A 9,670-nucleotide genomic window follows, 5' to 3' on the forward strand; every position below is an offset into this window, starting at 1 on the left:
AAACAGAGAATCCACACGGCCATGTGAAAATTATCCACGCCAGTGTGGAAATTCCACAGGGGCGTGTGACATCATACACGGCCGTGTAGTTGCCCGATTCCAGCCCTATTTAAAGCCGATTTCAGCCCCGATTTCAGTATTCTTTTCTCCATCTTTTCCCCAACTTGAGAGAGGGCTTCGGCTAGGGTTTCTAGGGATATTGGCCAAGATTTTGGAGAGGTTCTACGACTCTGACATCGTGATTCCATTAGGAAGAAGTTTGGAAGGGGAGCTTCGATCGAGGCGTATCCTATAATGGATGAAGGAATCCTTGGACGACGAGTAGAGGGCTTTCCACAAGACCATCAAGGGGGTTTCTTTATGGATTCATTGCTTTTACATTCGATTTCTTTGATTGTACTTCGCTCCATGGAGAGCTAAACCCCCTAGTGGGTACTTGGGTGATTGTGAACCCTAGGATGTATTCGTTTCATTGAACTTCTTTATTATGCTTTCAATAAATTGATGCTTATTGTGAGTTCCAACCTTGAATGCTTGATTGTATGAACATTTCCCCTAGAGTGACACTAGGGTTGAGAGTTCTTGTTGGTAACCTTGTGAGTGAGTAACACACCACGAGCGTTAGACAAAGCTAGGTTGGAGAGGGTTGAGAGGGTGAGTCAAGAGGTACAGGAGCGTCCCCTTTCCCCTCCGACATGATAGATTCTACCTCCATTCCTCGAGTTCTTTACGGCCATAATAGAGTGAATGGTCTAAGGGATGAACCTCCGCTGGGGCCTAGTTGCGCGTGCAATGGAGTGAAGCGTTGAGAGGATCTTAGTATCTAGGGCTTAATTGTGGCTAGGGACCTTCCGCCTGGACCAAAGGGTTAGGTCTACTTTTAGGAAGAGATTTATCACTTGGAATCCCTAGAACTCATTGCAACTCTATGCGAGTGTGAGGTGTTGAGATTGTTCGATTTCTCCTCCGGGACATGTATAGAGTTAGGCATAGTTGACCTTAGATTTGGGACTATGGATGTAAGGATTTTCACGACTCACCATTGCATTGATTAGGAAGCATAATAGAGAGTTCTTGCACTTGAAGCGATTATCCTAGGTGAAGCATCATCCGAGTACCCCATTTTTATCGATTGCCTTGCCTCCTCCTTACTTTTGCTCTCTTACTTGTTGCTTTTAATTTCTGAGAATTGAATCATTACCACACTTATCATTGTTGATACTTCACATAGCTAAGAATCGAATTAAGTGTCTTTACTCCCCACTCCCTGTGGATTCGACCCCGCTCACCCGGGATTATCACTTCGACAACCTCGTGCACTTGCGGGATATAAGCAAGGGGATCTTGTCATCGACTCCATAAGGTATTTGAATGTTGATTTTATATACACTTATGAATTGGTCTTATCCTTTAAAACATTTCATTACTGTTCAAATATCATTTTTTGTGTTTAACTATCTGCCTCATCATTTAACTTATTATCATATGATTTAAACAAATGTGTTTCCGTTTAGATATCAATGTCTTTGCTTAACCTTGTTAAAGATTTATGTTCTACATTGTACATGTTCAAGTTGATGAGCATGTTATGCAATCGCCCGTGAGCAAATGAACAAATGGGAGACCTACTTATGCCCGGATATACATTCAAAGCTAGAGATACTAGTTGAGAAAAGCTAAAATCTTTGTGTTGGTCGTTGTGTCAATAATCATTAGGAAGTGATTGACTAGTGTAGCAACTCTGTATATCTTGCCAATAGAACTTGCTCATGTCGCAGATAGCAAGTTTATGGTATCCGGTGCAAACATGCTTGCTCTACAATAATGTAGATAGACGCCAATGTTTATTGATTTATTAGCGGCTACTTCACCATCGACATTTACAAACTTGTGTATAAGGAAGCTATATTCCTCATATCCAACAATAACAAGCCTACGGATGGAAATCGTGAACTATCATTTGCGACCGCCTATGACCAGAAGGCAACCTGGGCATCCTAGACGAAAGAGGATCAAGTTGCAAGCGTCTTAGGTCCGCGAGTTGCATTGCTGCCACTGCCACGCCTCCAGTCACAACTGTAGATCTTACAATAAAACTGTCACTGACTAGGCATTGTACCTAAACAATGTTTTAAAAAGAAACAAACTTAATTGAGTGCCAACTTTTGATATTTAAACAGAGAAAGTCTAATTTTTAACAGGTAACACATATATTTAAATAGAGATATTGTTTGTTTAAACAGAGACTACTTTATTTTAAACGTAAACACTGATGTTTAAATAATAAAATTAAAAGTTAAGCAAAGAAAGTCAAGTATATAAGTATACATACTAGTAAATGAACACTAGTAAATTTACATTGAAAAGTTTGTCATGTTCTTTGAAAATAATGAATTGAATTTAAATTTATAATGACAAAACTGTTTTACATTTGACAACAAACAATATCATGTTAATTATATTTCCTTGCAATCGAAGATCCCCCTTTGTTAGTGATGCAGGCTGCGCTCCATTCCATAAGTATGCAGGTAACATACTTTAATCTCAGATAAAGGACATCCATTTGCACTACCGTAACTTTTCATCATCGAGTAATTGCTCGATAAACCGCATGAGTTGACACTTCCTCTTTTTTTGTTGTGGGGTTTCAATGTTGTGAACTAGTGGGTACTTTGTGGTCACCGTCTCGCCGAACTCCATATTGATACAAGTGTCAAATAGCCTCCATTGTCGAGGTATGCAATTTGAGATTAGAATACCGATTATTTACCAAATACTATTAATCAAACTCTATTTATCAAAGAACATACCATTTTTGACGCGTCTTTATCATACTCCTCACTTTGGCATGAAAAATAATGCATGTATTCTTGTTTGTTATTGTCAAGGACCACTACATGGAAGTGGCCATTAATGATTATCGAAAGGATGATAATGTCAACATCATGCAGGTTGCGCACGGCAACTCGGATCATAGTGAAAGTCGTGTTAGCCGTATCTTCCTACTTTAACATAAACAGCGCCAGTGGTCAGGTGATGGAGGCGCACTTCTTATAAGGATATAGTACTTTGCTCAGCGACTTTTGTATTATGCATACAAAAGCGGCCATCACATTGTCTGACACCATCTCCTTCCTATCAAGCAGAGTGAATAGTCTGGACCGTGTGGTGCTGAGAGAGTCATTCATCCACACGACAGTCCTGCGATTAAATGATAACAAATATAATTAAACGATATTGTAAATATTTAAATGATATTGAAAATATTTAAATGATATTGCAAATATTTAAATGGTAACTACATAAATTAAAGGTTAACATATATATTTAAACAATAACATAAAAACTTCAAACTTACTTGTCCATAGAGCAGTTGAGGAAGATTCTTATCAACTCCTACTCGAATTTGTTGAGGCGCGATTGTCCAAGGTATTTTTTCTTCTTCGGTATAAAGTCTGTCTGAACTTCTTGATATTGTTGGTTGGCAAGGATCATATCTCTCGTTGTTTTTTCGGTGGCGTTCCTTTGCCCCTCATCAACAGCTATTTTGGGATCATCATGCGCCGTTGTTGTTGACGGTTGTCGGTGTTCAGCACCGGCGACATCTTCCTTTAATGTGGGCATGATGACAACATTAACCGGAGATTTATCCTTACATAGTTCTTGTTGTTGTGGGATTGTGTCTGCCTTCGATGCGGCACTGTCAACCGCTGGTTCTACCGTGACTATGATTTCATTAACAACAGAGTCAACGATCTTCTCAACCGCGGCCACGGCAACATCATCAATGGGAGATGTATCCTTAGCTGATTTTTATTTTTCAGGGATTGTGTCCACCTTCGATGCTGCACTATCAGCCGCCAGTTCCACTATGATGGGAATTTCATTGATGACAAAGTCAATGATCTTATCAACCACAGCAATGCCAACATCATCTATGATCTTCTCCACCAGTGACAGGTATATCATCAACGGCGACAGTCTCCATAACAGCATCAGCTGCCGATGGTGCTACTATTGTTTCATCGTCAGCCGGTGGTAGATAGAGAGGCATTATTGTTTTCTTCTTTTTTGCAAGTCTCTTCAAACGTGGCCGTATTGGAATAGCCATCCCGATGAAGTCCTTGTCGTCAAATTCCGACGCCTCGTTTGTCTAGGGTGCTTCATTTGTTTGGAGGAATGGCACAATAGATTGTGACCATCCTTCGAATGCCTCAACTCCAGTGATAAGCCGAGAGAACTCGGTCATCAATATCTGGCACGCCTGCGGAAGAGTTGTAGTGATATCGTTACCTAATGCCGTCGGAGGAGGGGCTTCCATGGTCGGGGGGCTTGGCGATCAGGGGGACTGTTATTGTCGTGGTCGGGGGGGTTATTGCAATCGGGCGGGGTTAGGGAGGGCTTTTTCGATGCCAAGCATGCACGTGTTCGGCTGGAAGTAGGAGAATGGCACCGAGCGCACATGGTAGAGGTTGGCCTCTCATCTTGCCTTCGAGCAAGTGGTTCCAAAGTAATAGAATAAACCCGGTGGTTGCCCGAACAAATATATCTTCATCAACATTCATCGGGACAAGCTCAGGAAACTAACATATGTAAACAAAACAATCTCAGCGAAATCATTCAGTTTAAACAATAACAAATATATTTAAACATTTAACTTATATATTTTAAATGGTATCGCATGTACTTAAACAGAAAATAAAGCATTAAAACTCTAAATGAATATTTTTTAAAAAGAAAATAAACACTGTTAAATGCTAAATACTATATTTAAACATTAATTACTACTGTTAAACACATTGTTCATGATTTATTACCTCTTTTCCTTCGAGAGATGACAAACTAGTTTCTATCGTAGCTTGCTTCCGGTAACTATTTTCACTGTAGCATAGCATCCTTTGGGTCTTGCCGAAACGGACTTTCTTTCCAGTTTTAGTCAGCTCTTAAAACCTGATGTTCAGTGTTACCGAGTAACCCTTAATATACCCTATAGATCATCTATAAGCCACTTATGAAATATTCTCCATAAGCCACTTGTGCGTCACCTACGCCCATGATTATCGCCCTATGCCAGGTAGATCATCGACATAATCAACGATCTAATTCAAAACCAAGCATGAGGTATTTGGGAAAAGGCTTGTACCCATGAGGTATACTATTAGGAGTTTGACAAAATTTTCTTCTTCTCCCCTATGGTCGAACAAGTTACTTAAGAGTTCTCTTGATGGAGTCTCTGTGTCTCTCATAGGTTTTTGATAAATGCTCTCTTTGAAAGCTGAGCGTGTTTTCTTCTTCTGAAACACGACTGCGTCTCTATCGCAACGAAGACCACGAACAAGGGCAACATCTTCAGGCCTGAAACTCACCAGTCTTTTTCTGATCCTGAATTTATTGGTCTGGCCATCGTACCTTTGCAATAGAGAATCAAGAAGGGCCTTCTCTTGGAATATAGCTTCCAGCTCAGTAAATGCTGCAAACGGTGTGCTTCTGATAATCTCCCAGTATCGAGGGGTCATGTGAAATTTTAATTCAGCAAAGATCTCCACTATCAATGTCAAGTAGCATCATCTATTAACTACGTTGACCTCCATAATCACAAGCTTGCAACAATAACAACACATTCGATAGTATTCATAAAGTTTTAAGTGGAAATATAAGATTTTAAACGAAAGCCTTGATTATTAAACAGAGATATAATATTGTAAACAGTTATCTAGTTTTTTAAACGGTAATAAAAATATTTAAATGGAGACATACGTTTTTAAAGTAAAACTCATTTTTTAAATGGAAAGATCATTTGTAAAACTGCAACCATATCAAATGAAAGGGGAAATGTACATTATAAACATTACTGATAAGTGTCTAAATGTAGGTGTTTTCATATATATATCATATTCACTTTGCATGTATTTTGTGAGGTTTGATGCCCATTTTGCACTTAATCATCTACTATTTACTTTGTATGGCATAAGAAAGCCATGGAGAACAAGAAGATATCATTTAGGCGAAAAGAGAAGAAAACAACAATTTCATACCACCCCCATACCACCCAGTATGGGGGCCGTATGCACTATAGCAGCGGAATGAAATTGAAGCTGTCTGCCCAGATTTTCATACCACCCCCATACCACCCAAGTATAGGGGTCATATGGAGGCTGTATAGACCGCGTATACACCCCGTATGGAGTGCGAATCTAGATTATTTGAGTGCTATATAACCGCCATACGACCCCTATATGACCCGTATGCCATGAGGGGTATAAAAGATGACTTTTAGGGCAGAACAAGGGACTTTTTCTGGACATGTTTTGAGAGACCACTTGAGAGACTTTGGGTGACCTTGGGAAGGAGAAGAAGGGAAAGTAAGCTAGGAGATCATTCAAGGCCAAAGTCCAAGGCTCTCAAGGCAAGAAGGCAACATCATTCAAAGGGGAGATCAACCACGATTTGAAGGAAAGAGACCCGCGGCTAGGGGAAGAATCATTCAGCATTCTTTTGGTGGAAGAAGCATCATTCAGCATATTCTCTACCTCCTCCTCCTCCATTTCATCTAGGGAGTGTCATCTATGCTTTTGCTTTATGTTTTGCTTGATTGTGTTGTTTGTTATGGGATGATGAGATACTAGTCCCCCAAGCCCACCGGGTGTTGGTGAACCTTGGTGTTTTGGGGAGGGGATGTGACTTGCTCGCATCTATTAGATCTTGAATGTATTAACTTGGGTGACTTGGGTGTTGGTAGCCCTCCATGTTAGGTTCAAGCCGAAGAAGAGTAGGTGTACTCCTATTTGAGATTTCCTTGTATTTAATGCAATCATAGGAATATAGATTTAGAAGAAATTCATATCAATGTTCTTATGTGATTAGGGTTCAATCGCCGAGAAATTGGGGTTGTTCTAATCTAAAAATCTCTTAGCCCAATTTACCCTTGCATCTTTTGATCATCATCCATGTTTCATGATAACCCCCAAACGGGATCCACATCCATAGGCCTTTGCATTACGTTGATTATCTTGCTTGCTTATTGCCTGCTCTCTCTCTAATTTGTTGGAAATCTTGTTTTAGTTTTAATTGTATCTAGAAGAGTTAATTCCATAATTTAAGATATTAGGTTAGATAATAGTTCGAGAAGGAGTAATAGGAGATCCTTAGCTCCATGGAATATGATCCTCGTGTCTTCACACGAGGTATTACTTGGTGATCACGTACACTTGCGGCGAAGCAATCAAGTTTTTGGCGCCGTTGCCGGGGAATCTTTATGGAATTCTAGGAAACTTTTAGATTATTACTCTAGCCATTTCATTATTTACACTTTTTTTATCGTTAATTTTATTTTCCTTTGATCTTAACTTTCTACCATTTTTCCTGGTTTTGCAAGGTACTGTGCATGACACGTTCAAATCCATCGACCTTGATTACACCGGATAATGAAATTGAAAGAACTTTGGATCGGAGATTGAGAGAAGTTGGTGAAGGGTGGGGTACATAGAACATTGAAATTGAGGATAGAGAGTCTTCAATCATGGCCGAAGAGCGATGCACTTTATCCGAATATGAAAGACCTCAATTCACGGGTGATGAGTTTAGCGTGCAAGCACCATCCGTGGCTTCCAACAATTTTGAAATTAAAGCAAGTACAATTGGCATGGTCCAGAACTCAGTTCAATTCAATGTTCTTGTAAATGAAGATGCGCATGACCACCTTTCCCAGTTCCTCCAAATTTGCTCTACATTCAAGATTAATGGGGTGTCAGACGATGCTATCCATTTGAGGCTATTTCCATTTAGCCTGAGAGATGGAGTGTATCGTTGTCTTACATCATTATCTCCGGGATCAATAAAAACATGGAAGGATATGGTTGAGAAGTTCCTTGGGAGCTATTTTCCGCCAAACAAAGCGGCCAAGTTAAGACAACAAATTTCAGCCTTTAAACTAGGGGAATCCGAAACATTGTTTGAAGCTTATGAAAGATTCAAGGATCTCCTTAGAAGGTGCCCTCATCATGGTTTTGCTTCATGGATGCGAGTACAAATCATCTACAATGGGTTAAACTATACTATTCGCTAAGTCATTGATGCCGCGGCGGGTGGATCCCTTAGCAACAAGTATCCCGATGAGGCTGAGGAATTACTTGAGTCTATGGCAAGCAATAAATCACATTGGGCCTCAAGAGGATCTTCACAAAGGACTGCAGGGCTTTATGAAGTGATAAGCAATGATGCATTAGCCGCAAAGGTTGATGTGTTAACTCGAAAGCTTGATCTTCATATGGGCAGTAGCCCGAGGTCAGAATCAATGATGAATTGTAGCACTTGCGGTGATGGGCATGGTACAGCCCAATGTCCTATTGCTAGATCCTCAGTTGTTTCCATTGAGAATGTTGACTACATTGGGGGGCAATGAAATCAAGGGAACCCATATAGCTCAACTTACACTCCGGGGTGTAAGAACCACCCAAATTTTGCATGAAACCAAGGCCAACAACAAAGAGTTGCACCACCCCAAGGATCTCAATTTCAACAACCGGCTTTTGAGAAGAAATTTACCACTAAAGAGGTTCTTGCCAAGTTCATGCTAAGTACTGATGCCAAGTTCAATAGCCTAACTAGTAGCATGGATGCACAATTTGGCAAGATGAATGCTCAGCTCGATCAGCATGCCGAATAGTTCAGTGAGATAGGTTCTATTTTGAGAAACCTCCAAGCTTCTGTAAAATCACTTGAGCATCGATGTAGGGGAACTCGCGAAGGCAAATTCTGAATGTCCTTTAGGTTGTCTTCCTAGTAACACGGAAGACAATCCAAGGGAGCACTTGAAGGCCATTTCCCTTAGAAGCGGGAGACAAGTGGAGACAAGGGTCGAAGTTGACCCAAGTGTCAAGGAAAGTGCGGTATCCTTCGGGGAAGACCCCAAGCTAGTTGAAAAATACAGTGAACACAAAAATCAGGGAAGAAATGATAAGCCCCAATAACAAGGACTGTCAAAATCATCTGAGTACAAGCCTCCAATCCCTTATCCAACCAGATTGAGGCATGACAAGGAGGATATTCACTTCAGAAAGTTCATCAACATTTTCCAACAACTCCATTTGAACATCCCGATAGTTGAAGCATTGACCCAAATGCCTAAATATGCCAAGTTTTTAAAAGAGCTCCTTACGAACAAATGAAAGTTAGAGGAAGAAGGCACGATTGCACTTACAGGAAATTGCACGGCCATTTTAGAAAAGAAGCTCCCACTAAAGTTGAAAGATCCGGGAAGTTTCATTATCCCGTGCATGCTTGAAGGAAGAGTCCAACAAAATTCTCTAGCGGACTCGGGGGCTAGCATAAATGTCATGCCCTATACCATGTATTTGAAACTTGGCTTGGATGAGTTAGGGCCCATGAGGATGACCTTACAATTGGCGGATCGATCAACAAAGAAAACTCATGGGATTGTTGAAGATGTGATTGTCCAAGTGGACAAATTTGTCTTCACAATGGATTTTGTCATCATGGACATCGATGAGGATGTAGAGACACCATTGATTCTTGGCCGACCATTCCTTAGCACCTCAGGTGCCCTAATTGATTTGAAAGGAGGGAAATTAATGTTAAGAGTTAGAGAAGAGGAAGTGGTGTACGCTTTGCCGGTTCTTATGAAACATTCTTTAGATCATGATGACATGTT

The 9,670-nt window shown here is 40.4% G+C and overlaps 1 non-coding gene across 1 annotated transcript; it reads right to left on the reverse strand.

Annotated features, from left to right (window-relative positions):
* Positions 1-7,900: 7,900 nt before the first annotated feature.
* On the reverse strand, positions 7,901-8,007 carry LOC120267798. The gene has a single exon (XR_005538577.1). It is a non-coding gene; the product is annotated as a small nucleolar RNA R71 (small nucleolar RNA).
* Between the last annotated feature and the right edge of the window lie 1,663 nt (positions 8,008-9,670).

The sequence above is a fragment of the Dioscorea cayenensis genome, chromosome 1, assembly GCF_009730915.1.
Source record: "Dioscorea cayenensis subsp. rotundata cultivar TDr96_F1 chromosome 1, TDr96_F1_v2_PseudoChromosome.rev07_lg8_w22 25.fasta, whole genome shotgun sequence".
Taxonomy (NCBI): Eukaryota; Viridiplantae; Streptophyta; class Magnoliopsida; order Dioscoreales; family Dioscoreaceae; genus Dioscorea; species Dioscorea cayenensis.